This window comes from Dama dama, chromosome 11, assembly GCF_033118175.1.
Source record: "Dama dama isolate Ldn47 chromosome 11, ASM3311817v1, whole genome shotgun sequence".
Lineage (NCBI taxonomy): Eukaryota > Metazoa > Chordata > Mammalia > Artiodactyla > Cervidae > Dama > Dama dama.
Window position 1 is genome coordinate 16,321,559 of NC_083691.1, and position 13,814 is coordinate 16,335,372.

Genomic DNA, 13,814 nt, shown 5'->3' on the forward strand with positions numbered 1-13,814 from the left:
ACCCTATCTAATCTCTGCTCCCGGTTCCAGCTCCGCACAGGGAACCACGGAGAAGCCTTGCTGGTCTAGTCCTAGTGCATCAGTTTTTCAGATGGTAGAGAACGAGATGGAGAGAGCAGGCAGAGAGTGCATTGGGTGTTTTCCATCTGGGAACAGATTTCATGGACATTGAAGTTGGTAGACTGAGAAGCTAGATTGACTCATGTTTGTAACTCACTGATCTAAAAAATGGCTTGATCTCCCTGGGTCTCATTTTTCTTAGTTTTAAAGGGAGAATATTCATAGCATTTATGTCTCAAGATTATTTTGAAGATGACATGAGATGACATATATACATACGTGTATGTATATGTGTGTGTGTGTGTGTGTGTGTGCATGTACATGTGTGTTCATTTGCTCAGTCATGTCCAACTCTTTGCAACCCCATGGACTTTAACCTGCCAGGCTCCTTTCTCTATGAGATTTTTCCAGGCAAGAATATTGGAGCAGGTTGTCATTTTCCATTCCAAGGGTTCTTCCCTTCCCAGGGGTCAAACTCACATCTCTTCATATATATACACATAAAGGGCTCAGCACAAAGCCTAGCACATATACTCAATAAATGTGAGCCCTTTTAAGAACACCACTAAGCTGTGACAGGCAAGCAGTGTTCTCTCAAGCAGGCTTTGCCAGATAGCTCCCTAACTCTGGGTTTGGCTCCTTCTTGGGAACGTGCTCAGTGAAAATAAAAAAAATCCAACACGTCAATCAACAAACATTGACCAATATTTTCTACATGGAGCACTATGCTTCAGGCTCTGTGAATGACCCAGCAGGAATAAGGCATGGCCTTCCCCTAGAGGAGATAATTTCATTAAGAAAATAAGATAGCACACGAAAACAGAACCAAAAGTTCAGAACAGTAATGGGTTCTCAATGGATAATATCCACTGATTCCTAGAGGCGCACAGAAGGAGGTTGCTTTCTAGCTCAGATGTTAGGGCAAGCTCTTTAGGGAAGGGAAGGTTTCAATTAATGTCACTTCCACCCCACAGCAAAGGAGGACCCTGTGTTCCCCCCACTTCCATCCAGAGCAAATCAAATTAACAAGCAAACCCCTTCTTCTGGATGTTCTCTCAGTAAAGAACATCATCACCTACATAGAATTCCATGGAGCAGTCCCTTTTATAAAATCCTCTTTTCTTCATCAGCCATTTGGTCCTGACTATCTTCCATATCCAGACCTGAAACTACTCAAAGTCATGTCCTTCTCTCAAAACACTCCTTGTCAGTTAAAGTCTTCATTGCACTTGGGTCTCTGAACTCTTCCCATTGTTTAGCTTTCCCATCACACCTGTCCATTTGTTCAGGTGGTGACGATGTGATTTTCCCCCCAAAGAGTGGATCTGGATACCTGGAGGTCACGTTGTAGTAATGGTTCCTTTGCCATCTTTTCACCCTGTCTCGTAGCAGCCAGAGTGCAGTGTTACTTGAGTTGTATCGCAATTGCTTGCTGTCCCCTGACTGCCATGCTCTCCCAACCTCCGTGGCTTCCAGCCCTGGGAATGCCTGGTCCTTCATGTTTCTCCACCGGCAATCCCCACCCTCCTGTCTCTTCAAGGATCAGTGGGAGATGGCTCATTCTTTGGGACTCCACTCAGGGTCACCTCTTCCAGGAACCCTTGGCTGGCACCTTCTTAATCTGATTTAGGTGTCACTTCTCTAGGCTAATCTAGCTCTCTGTGCTGAATTCAATTACTCTTCTTAATTATTTTGAAATTGTCTATATTTATCTGACTTATCCCTAGTTCCTGAGCTGGTTTTTTTTTTTTTTAATTGGTGTCTGTTCACTTTACAACACAGTGTTAATTTCTGCTGTACAATGAGGTGAGTCAGTTACGTGTGTGTGTGTGTGTGTGTGTGTGTGTACACCTGTATATCTACTTGCTTTTGGGTCTCCCTATCCCAACCCCATCCCATCCCTCTAGGTCATTACATATATATATATGTATGTATGGGAACCTGCTATATATATATATATATATATATATGTATGTATGTATGTTAGTGGGAACCTACTATAACCCAGCTGAACTTCCTGTGTTATATAGCAGGTTCCCACTAAATATCTATTTTACACATTGTAGTGTATGTGTGTGTGTGTGTGTGTAATGGCTGAAGAATTGATGCCTTTGAACTGTGGTGTTGGAGAAGACTCTTGAGAGTCCCTTGGACTGCAAGGAGATCCAACCAGTCCATCCTGAAGGAGATCAGCCCTGGGTGTTCATTGGAAGGATAGATGTTGAAGCTGAAACTCCAATACTTTGGCCACCTGATGCGAAGAGCTGATGCATTTGAAAAAACCCTGATGCTGGGAAAGATTGAGAGCAGGAGGAGAAGGGGACAACAGAGGATGAGATGGCTGGATGGCATCACCGACTTGATGGACATGGGTTTGGGTGGGCTTCGGGAACTGGTGATGGACAGGGAGGCCTGGTGTGCTGCAGTCCATGGGGTCACAAAGAGTTGGACATGATTGAGTGACTGAACTGAACTGATATTGATATATGTATCAATGCTAATCTCCCAGTTCATCCCACCCTCTTCTTCCCCCACCCTGTGTCCACATGTCCTTTCTCTCCATCTCTGTTTCTATTCCTGCCCTGGAAAAAAGTTCATTTGACCTGATTTTTTTTCAGTGTCATTTGAGGGGTCATCTACTTCTATTTTCCTGTGCACAGCACAAGATAGGGTCTTGGTAAACATGTGTTGAATATGAATTAATGTATCTATGTGACCACTGAATGATGAATAAAATTTGGCCAGACTTGTCAAATTTGAGGATAAATCTCTGAAAAGAAAAGGCATAGACAGAGGGCATGGTCAAGAAATCACTTCAAAGAGGACTAGATGTCTTTGGTGAGACTAAACAGTGACCTGTTGTAAAATAGAGAGTCTTATGATCCAAATGATTTATTTTTTTGAAATTGTCAGTGTTACAGAAACACTGAACCTAGCCCTTCCTATGTTGCTTGACTAAGAAGGTGTTTAACTTCTTCATTATTAATCCAAGTCGAATGTTCTCCCCCTTGCACCTCAACACCTCACTGCTGCTGCTGACAAGTGCTCAGTCATGTTTGGCTGTTTGCAAACCGCATGGACTGTAGCCCACCAGGGTCCTTTGTCCATGGGATTTTTCCAGACAAGAACACTGGAGTGAGTTGCCATTTCCTCCTCCAGCTCAGCACCTTACAGCTCCTCGGAAAGCCTTGATCTTAGCAGTGGAGTCCCAGATATAAGTGGCCGTTCTTTGCACTGGGGACATTTCATGAAGTCGTGGGGGAGAAGCGGTGTGTGCAACAGAATGCAGCAATGGTTTGAGCATCCCCCTCTCCCTTTCCATCTCATCAAGAATTTTCTCGATGAACAAATAATATACAGCCACAGAGCACAGCAGAAGCATTTTCAACATTGCACACACTGAAGCAAGACTATGCTTTGAAAGCAATCTGTTTTTCAGGGTGAAAGCAAACCAACAGCCACTGCCCAGGAAAAAAATTATATCTGTAGTATTTTTTAATATCAGTTTGATGAGATCTAGGTTATAAACACGTCTGGTGCTGTGTAATTTGCAACATAATTTCACTGTCTGTTTATCTATCCATCCGTCCACCCATTCATATGTATATAACATAGGCAGGAAATCTGGTGTCTGTTGCTAGTTCATAAATCAGTGTCTGCTCTCAACAACATCTGAATACAAATGTGATTAAATTTGATACCATGCCCATTTTTCATTTATCAGATTTCAGAATGTGATGCCTTGGCAGCTGTCTTATGGTAATGTGTTTCGTGTTTAACTCCTTGAGTCCCAATTCCTCTTGACATACAAAACCTCTTGCAGACAAACTGGAAATTCACCAAATAGAATATTTACCTTACACAGAGAAATTTTTCTTCAGCATATCAGGGGGAAAAAAAAAGAATACGAAAAGAGCTGGAAATAGAATCAGAATATGGAAGGAAAGCTCAGAATTACTGCATTTTTGAGATGGAAGAGAATTTAGAGCTCATCTAGCCCCATGCCTCTCGAAATTCCCTGTTCTATAAATCACCTGGGATCCTGTTAAAATGCATTTTCTGGTTCAGTGGGTCTGGGGTTGAGACCCAATATTCTGTGTCTCTAATAAGTCCAGGGGAAGCCCACACCACAGCTATGCCACCGTCTCTTTGGTCTGCAATTCCCGAAATTTGGTAATCATCTGACAAATTCATGTGCTCAAGCATCCTGTCCAGAATCACTAAACAGCTTTTCCTGGAAAATGGTCTTATAACTGTATTTTTAACAGCCAACTCACATAATTGGCCAAGTTTGGGGAAATCTAGAAAACCAAAGCCCCAAAGGAAAACCGAATTGCTGACATAGGGACTGGGACACAGATTCTCAAGCAAGCTGTTGCCACTATACTTACCACAAGATAAAGGAAATAATCAGAATGGAGTTTGGAGGACAATCCAGAATATTCAAAGCAGGTTAAAGAAAATTGATTCTAACAGAAATAGATTATTTAGGGCTAGTGCTGAAGAACCTTCCAGGATTACTGAAACAGGACCCAGAAAAGGGGAAAAGGCTCCAGCTGTTCTGTGAGAGAAACAAGCCAAACAAAACAAAGCACTGGCAGTAAGATACCTTTACTAACAAACTAGTCGATGCTAAAGGAAATCAACCCTGAATGTTCACTGGAAGGACTGATGCTGAAGCTGAAGCTTCAGTATTTTGGCCACCTGATGCAAAGAGCCAACTCATTGGAAAAGACCCTGATGCTGGGGAAGACTGAAGGCAGGAGGAGAAGGGGACGACAGATAATAAGATGGTTGGATGACATCACGGACTCAATGCACATGAGTTTGAGCAAACCCCAGGAGATGGTGAAAGACAGGGAAGCCTGGAGTGCAGCAATCCATGGGGTCACAAAGAGTTGGACATGACTGTGCGACTGAACAACAAAAGTAGCACTAGTGATAAAGAACCTGCCTGCCAATGTAGGAGACTTAAGAGACGTGGATGGTTGAGGTGGTTGGATGACATCACAGACTCAATGGACATGAGTTTGAGCAAACTCAGGGAGATAGTGCAGGACAGGGAAGCCTGGCTTGCTCCATGGGATGGCAAAGAGTCGGACACAACTGAGTGTCTGAACAGCAACAACTAACAAACAAGCTGATGTTGGTGATTCCTAGGTGGCTCAGTGGGTAAAGAATCCACCTACAATGCAAAAGACACAAGAGACAAGGGTTTGATTCCTGGGTTGGGAAGATCCCCTGGAGGAGGGTATGGCAACCTACTCCAGTATTCTTGCCTGGAGAATCCTGTGGAAGGGGATCCTGGTGAGCTATGGTCCATAACGTCACAAAAAACTGAACACAACTGAAGTGACTGAACACACACTCAAGCTGATGTTGAGAGAGAGTGTTTTCCCTTTCTCTTCCTTCATTTGCCTTCTAAGAACTTATTTGCAAAATCATTAGCTACTTAGCTTTGAAATTTTACTTTACAGAAAAAGAAATGTATCTTAGCTCCCCAACCTAACTAGTTTCCCCCAGCCTACCACTATAGCCCCAGATCCACCATAGCATCCCCAAACCCACATGGCTTCCCAAGAATCTTCACTGGCACACACAAGCATACCTTTGGCTCACCACTGATACCTAGATGGCCACAAACCTGCCAGAATATCAACATTCCACCTAGGAATGTTCAACAAGGAAGGTGAATGTAAAATTTCATGTTATTCTCCTTGTCATAGATGGATCCCTAATGAAATTTCTTTCCTCCAGAAAATAAGATAATGATCATACAGATACTTGTGGGTAAGCCGTAAACTCCTAAATGTTCATGCCCACATTTAGGATGAGAGGGGGAGTAAGTCAAAGAAGCATTTTACAATGTCTCTTTCCCTTTTGTGGAATAGAAAACACATTCACTATTCACATTGAAATGCATAAGAATGCTTAAAAATGCAATACTTAAAACGCATAAAACTATAGAAAAAAGTCACCCAACTTGCAGAGAGCACTTTCTAGGAAATAATGACCAGTTAAACCTCAGAATTTTTTGCACTAGCTAAGGGTGTTTCCTGCAACCTGGGTGAACTGGAGAAAGTCAAATGCATGCAACTGGCTTAGAAATGCCATGATCACCTGAGCAAAGAGCCTGTGTTCAGTGCTGGCAAGGTTATTCATGGGCCATGGTTTCCTTGGACACCTGCAGAGGTGGCCTGCTATAATTGTTCTCCATAACTAATTGACATATGTATCAAAAGCCTCAACAGCCCCCAATGACTGGGAAACTTCTGGCAATCTGGCCTAAGGAATAATTAGCTTTGTGCCAAAAAATATCCATAGTACTATCTTATTTACGAGAAAAAAAGTTCTGCAAATATATAATTATCTAAAAATAGAGAAATGGCTAAGTATCTCATGATGTTCTACAGTTACGTAATTTAAAAATGTGGTTTGTAGAAATATGGAGTTTTTCACATTGTCAAGTGGGAGAAGAAGACTGCGCAAATATAACCCAAGTACACTTTAGTACCCACAGAAAAGGGTAACTTGAAAGGAATATATGAAAGGTTTCCTTCTTGTTCAAATGAAGAAACTAATAAAATATTCTAGAACAGTTGTAGGAAGCACAGGTTAACTCTCTGGGGTACCAGCACAGTGTTCCCTAAATTATCTATATTATTAAATATAATCAATGATAATTACATTAACCATCATAAACAACAGTTGCCAATGGATAGTAGAATTATGGGCCTTTTTTCTCTTGCCTTTCCTGGTTTTTTGTAGTCTTACATAATAATCAAATACTGATTTTAGAAACAGAAATGTAATTAATTTCACATGTAAAAATCATTCTGGATAGACCGTGTCCGTGCTTCCCCCTTAAGCTGACTCTAAGGATATTGACAAGATTTGTATCTCTGGCTTGAACTCTCAGCCCTCTGGCAATTGTGGGGTTAACAGCCAGCCCCCCAGCTCCCCCACCCAGACCAGCTGTGCTCCCCTCCCCGACAAGGCCATCCCCCAGCAATCCTCAGACACAAAGCCCAGAATTCAAGGAATGGGGGTGGGGCATGTGCCCTGTGGTTTTTTTTTCCCCCTGCTTTTCAACATAAAAATGAGGCAGAATGCAAAATCTCCTTTTGAAATAATACATGCTAAATTCTGGCTTTTATTCCCCTGCCCCGCTAAAGTAGCTGGCTTATTAGGTGGGATTCATCCCCGTTTTTTCTGTTTCCTTAAGTAGTACGTGCTTTACTGTGTGGGCGAAAGCAGATAAAACCACAGAGGAGTTTCCTGGTCCCTCCTGCAGAAAGATTTAGGATAACACGCAGAAGGGACCCTTCTTTACTGCTCATTGGCCCTGGCTTAAAGGGTCTTCAGTCTCTATGTCACAGTTGCTGGTTTACAGTTAAGCTGGGTGTAGTGCAAAGTCGCTGGTAGAGGACTGGGGACAGATGGTGGGCGGGTCTCTGACTCTCTCTCCCCTTCCGCGCACCCCTTCTCTCTCTCCCTCCCTCTCTCTTTCCTTGTGTCTCTCCCAAGTCTCTGACCTAGTCCCCCCATGCTCCAGGCTGTGCATATGAATCTCATTGGATTTGTTTATATTTTCAGCCTGTGAAAGAAATATGGGATCTGGGAGAGCAACCTCACCTTCAAGTTTCTACAGGAAAAAAATAATAATAGTAAGATTTCAATTCCTATTCAAAACAGAGCTTGTTATAATTGGGAAAAGATTCTCCTCCCTGAGGCACTTTGAGTCAATTAGTTGGGTTTTTTGAAGTGTTAATAGGAAAAAAAAAAATTTTTTTTTGACCTTTATGGGGTTTTTCATAGAGCTATTCAAGAAAATTGCCGGGCTATTAACCAAACCAATTTTGAGTCCACAGAGCCCCCCAGAGCTGAGTGAATTTGGGAATGGCTGAAATACAAAACATGTATAATTCATTAATCATATCAGGAAAAAGTACCCACTGGATTGAGAGACTAGTTTGCACTGGCCACAGGCCTGTTCTGTGAGTGGGGGGGGAGGGTGGAGGGTAGCTTGCGGGAGGGTGTGGGGTTGGGGGGAGGGGGAGGCTGGGGAGTGGAGTGCACTGTGATGTAACATTTGCAAATAAAAGACTTACTGACAATTATGTTACAAATCCAGGCAACACCAAAGTAACCCCCTTGGAAGTGTCAAAATAAGAAAAATGGAAACAAAATGTAGCAAGAACTGTTCAGAGAAAACATCTCCCTCCATTTATTTTATTTTTCTTTTTAAGTAAGAAAAAAAAACTATTAAGAATGTGAAGTCAAAAGAGGAGAGCTCAAGAACAGAGATTTGAGCGATGTCACTCTGGTTCTGACTTTTCCAGACCCCCAGATTGTCCCCAACATGCTAAAAATAAAGTGCCGAGTTGATGAATTACTAGGCTACACGTGCTGGTTCATCTTAGCCTCAACTAGAACAGCGCTAGCAAAAGTATTTTCAAATTCTCATTGTGCTCTAATTCTTTAGGTACCCATGAATATCTGAAAATCATTTTCCTTTCTGTGATAAAAACTCACACGCACAACACCAACAAACAATTACAGAGGGAGACAACCACAGGTTTCACCATTGATTTTTTTTCCTCCTATAGCTCAGGCTTCTGCTTCCACTACTTTGAAAGCAAATAACCAGAGCTGAAGAAAGCGAGCAGCAGTGTCAAAGTTGTGCAGGCTTCACGGGCCTTGCTCTTACTGGAACAGATGGCTGTATCAATAAAACACTTGACTCAACTACAAGAAAACCTTCCATTCATCTTCCATAGATTGGAAATGGGTAATTGGATTAATTAAATATTCTGGTAAGCAGAGAGGTTCCATTTATCCACATTGGAGTTCCATTTGTAAAAATGGACATCATGGGTAAGTACACTGTGAGTGGGCTTGAAGGAATGCAACCCCCTGCTTCACAATGCGGCTCAGAATGGACCCCGGGCTCATCAGTCCAGTGACCGCTGTGTCGACCAGGTCTATCTGATGGACAGTTCATTTTGGTGAAGGCTGGAGTTTCTTTGTACTGATGTAGGGAAAGCTTCAGAGGGAGTCGAAGATGATTTTACTATAAAGGAAGTTTTGGGGGACTTCCCTAGCAGTCCAGTGGTTAAGGCTCTGCACTTCCAATGCAGGAGGCCAAGGTTCAATTCCTGGGCAAATAATTAAGATTCCACATGTGCTGGCATAGCCAAAAATAAACTAATTAATTTAACTAAAGTTTTTTTTTTTTTTTTTTTTTAAAGATCTGAGATGGGAGAAACAGAAGCATTTCTGGGGAGAGAGAAAATTGATAAAGAGGAAACCACAGAAGGGGTAATAACTCAATTCTAACAACTACAAAGAACCTACAGCTAGCATCAAACTTAATGGTGAGAAGTTAGAAGTTTTCCCACTAAAGTCAGCAACCAGGGAAGGATGTCTCTCTTACAATTCCTTCCCAACTTCAGACTGAAGTCCTCCCTAATGCAATAAGACAAGGGTATACAGGTCAAGAAGCAAGAAAGTAACCTGCTTTTCTTCATATATGATATGATTGTCTATGTAGAATTCTGAAAGAAAAGACAAAAGGCTCCTGAAACTATATATTAGTAAGCTTTGTAGAATATAAAATCAATATACAAAAGTCAGTCATTTTTTAAAATATGAGCAATAAGTAAGTGGAATTTGATATTAAAATGCAATATCACTTATATTAGCAACCAAAAATTGAATATTTAGATATACATCTAATTAAATACATAAAAATCTGTATGAGGATAACTATAAGACTAATGAAATAAATCAGAGAACCAAATAAGTGGAGAGATGATCCATGCTGATGGATAAGAAGACTAAATATTCTCAAGGTGTTAGTTTTTCTCCAATTGACCTATAGATTTAATGCAATCTTATTTAAAATATCAGTTAGTTACTTTATGGCACTCAACAAACTGATTCTAAAGTTTATGTGCTTGCATGCTAAATTGTTTCAGTCGTGTCTGACTCTGTATGACCCCATGGATGGCAGCCTACCAGGCTCCTCTGTCAATGGGATTCTCCAAGAAAGAATGCTAGAGTGGGTTGCCATGACCTCCTCTAGGAGATGTTTCTGACCCAGAGATCAAACTCCTGTCTCTTAGGTCTACCTGTGTTGGCAGTGGGTTCTTTATAACTAGTGCCACCTGGGAAGCCCTCTAAAGTTTATATGGAGATGCAAAAGACACAGAATAGCTGATACAATACGGAAGAGGAATAAAACCAGAATACCAACCACTACCCAACTTCAAGAAGTATCATAAAGTGACAGTAATCATAATGATGTGGTCAGATGAAAGAGGAGGCATATAGACCAGTGGAATGCAGAAAGAACTCAGAAGCTGACTTATGTAAATATGGTGGACTGATCTTTGACAAAGGATATGGTATGGGGATTCAATGGAGCAAAGTCAGTCTTTTCAACAAATAATGTTGAAATAACTGGACATTCACATGTCAAAAAAAAGAATCTAGACAAAGACCTTACATGTGCCACAAAAATTAACTAAAAATGGACCTAAATGTAAAACACAAAACTAAAATTCCTAGAAGAAAATACAGGAGAAAACATAGATGACCTTGGGTATAGTGATGCTTCCTCAGCTGAAACACCAAAGTCACAACAATTGACGAGGGAAATTATTGATAAGCTTGACTTAACTAAAATTAAAATCTTCCGTTCTGTTAAAGACAATATCAAGAGAATGAAAAGACAAGCCACAGACTGGGATACGACATTTGAAGAAAGACATAAAAAACTGTCTTCCAAAGTGTACAGAGACTTCATTAAATAATAGGATAATGAACAACCTAATTAGAAAACGGGCAGAAAACCTAAACAGACACCTCACCAAAGAAGATATACTGAGAGCAAATAAGCGTATGAAAAGATGTTAGTATCTTTTGTTACTAGGGAAATGCAAATTAAAACTGTAGTGAGATACCACTACACACCTTGGTGAATGGCCAAACTCTAACACACCAAGTCTGGTTAGGATGCAGAGGAACAGGAACTCTTATTCATTTCTAGTGGGAATGCAAAATGGTACAGGCACTTGTGAAGACAGTTTGGCAGCTTTTTTATAGAATTTGACATACTTCTAACACATGACTCATCAGCCAAACTCCTTGGTATTTACCCAAATGAGTTGAAAACATATGTCCACATAAAAGGGGCTTCCCAGGTGGTGCTTTTTGTCTTTTCATACAGTTTATGGGGTTTTCAAGGCAAGGATATTGACAATCCTAAAGGAAATCCACCCTGAATATTCATTCGAAGGACTGATGCTGAGGTTGAATCTCTAGTACTTGGGCCACCTGATGTGAAGAGCTGACTCACTGGGAAAGACCCTGATGCTGGGGAAGATTGAGGGCAGGAGGAGAAGGGGGCGACAGAAGGTGAGATGGCTGGATGGCATCACCGACTCGATGGATATGAGTTTGAGCAAGCTCCTGGGAGTTGGTGATGGACAGGGCTGCAGGACTGGCGTGCTGCAGTCCACGAGGTCTCAAAGAGTCAGACATGACTGAGCGACTGAACAACAACAGAAATAGCGCTAGTGGTAAAGAACCTGCCTGCCAGTGCAGGAGACTTAAGAGACTTGGCTTCGATCCATGGGTCAGGAAGATCCCCTGGAAACGGAGATGGCAGTCCAATCCAGTATTCCTGCCTGGAGGATCCCATGGACAGAGGAGCCTGGTGGACTACAGTCCATAGGGTCACACAGAGTAGGACAGGACTGAAGCGACTTAACACACACACACTGTTAATCCCATTGTAGAGATGTGAACACTGAGAACTTGGAAATCTGAGAGATTTGACTGAAATCACAGATCCTAAGGGGCAGAGACAGAAGTCACTCCTAGACTCTGTGTCTAAAATGCCAGTGCTCTATTATTTTACTTCCCTGTAGGTTGAATGGGCTCAGCTGGGGATGGAGTGGGGAGGGGGGTTAACAGAAAGGGGTGGGGATCAGTGGTTTCATGAAAACCCAGGCAGGGTTCAGGGTTTCCAAGAGAGCAGAAGTGGAACCTTTAGCCTCTCTGGCCTCAGCAGTGACTGGCTAGGCACCCCTTCTAGCACATTCCTTTGCTCAAAGCTGCCCTGACCTTTGAATGCACAGGTAGGGATGAGGGCAACTAGATCATCTTTGCTGATAACCCACCACAGTACCTCCTCCATGCTGTCAGCATCCAACAGATGAGGATCCCACAGGCTGGGTCACCCCTCAGCCTCTGCAGCCCAATTTGTATGCTGGGGACAATCTTGATCTTGCAGCATCCCAGTGAATACCAGGGCATCCACAGACATGCTGAAAGTTTTAAAAGCAAAGGACAATGGCCAAAATAGTGCTGATTGAAAAGAGCTGAGAACGTGCATGTTTTTCAACCCAGAAAAGTGATTCCTCTTTAAATACTTCAAGTCAGGGCAGCCCTGCCTCTGATCTGGTAAAGTAACACCCCCAAAGACCCAGGACTCTACGGGTGACTGGGTGACTAGGTTTTGCATTCCCCACATAGGCAGATTTTCATACCGGCTAGACAGTGTGTGTCAGCTCCTTACCTTTGGATTGGTTTCTGCTTTTCCTCCAAGCACACACTCTGAGCACACACTCTAAAATTCATGAGGTCAGATGCACTCTCTGTGTGGCCTCATGCAAGCAGCGACAGACGCCCTTAATTTGTAAGCATTAGCAGAATGAAATGCAGTTGCAGAAAGTGTAATTGGATCATCTTTGTATTTTGTGTCAGCGTTTCTGAGTATTGTAAGATGCTGAGCACCTCCTAAGAGCAATACAGGAGTTGTGGAAGGCATGACAAATGAGAACAGGGTTAACTCTCTACTGTTGCATGTGGAGTGTGTGAGAGAGAGACAGACAGAGACAGACCATGCACATCCACAGTAGTCATTAGGCAGAAAAGCTTTAGATCTGCAGAGAAGCACAATGGTTTTCAAACCTTCCTGACATTAAAATATTCTATAATCACCTTCCATTAATAAAATCAGAGAAAAGCACAGCTTTAGTGAAAAGCACAAAATTCACTTGCTTTCCTCTCCCTCAAAGTGTCCTTGTGCCTACAATACCCCAGGCCATTGAGCTCTCAAGGAAAAAAAAAAATCAGGGTTTTTATGTGTCATGAGAAAAAGAGGTCCAGATTTCATGGCTGATAATGATTGGCAAGCAACTAAATTTTCCATAACTAAATAATATAATTCAGGCTAAAGAAAAGGGGAACAAGCTGTCCACCTCACTTTAAATGTAAGGCAGTGGGGCCTCTCTTCCCCTGTCCATGCAAAATGCACCTAGAATTCTAATTCCCTTCTGACCTCCCGATGGTAAAAGACATGTAAAGAGACCAGCTCATGAAAGATAGCTTATAGATCTGGAGATGTTTAGCATGGATGGGAAAGGCTGAGGGAGGAAAGAGGAGCTGTCTTTGTGGATCTTAAGCACTGTCCCAGACAGAAGAGAGCGAACTGGTTCTCTGAGCTGAAAGAGCAGAGGAACGATAAACAGGTAATGCTTCCAGTGATTCCAGGAAAGTGCTGACCTTGGCCTAATGTATCTTGCTCCAGCTCAAAGTTTCTTAAAGTCTTTTCATTGAATAATGTTGGTTCTATGTTGCCAGTTTTGGTATACGGACTTTCTAGGTTGCACAGGGTAAAGAATCCACCTGCCAATGCAGGAGATGCAGGTTCAGTCCCTGGTTGGGGAAGATCCCGTGGAGGA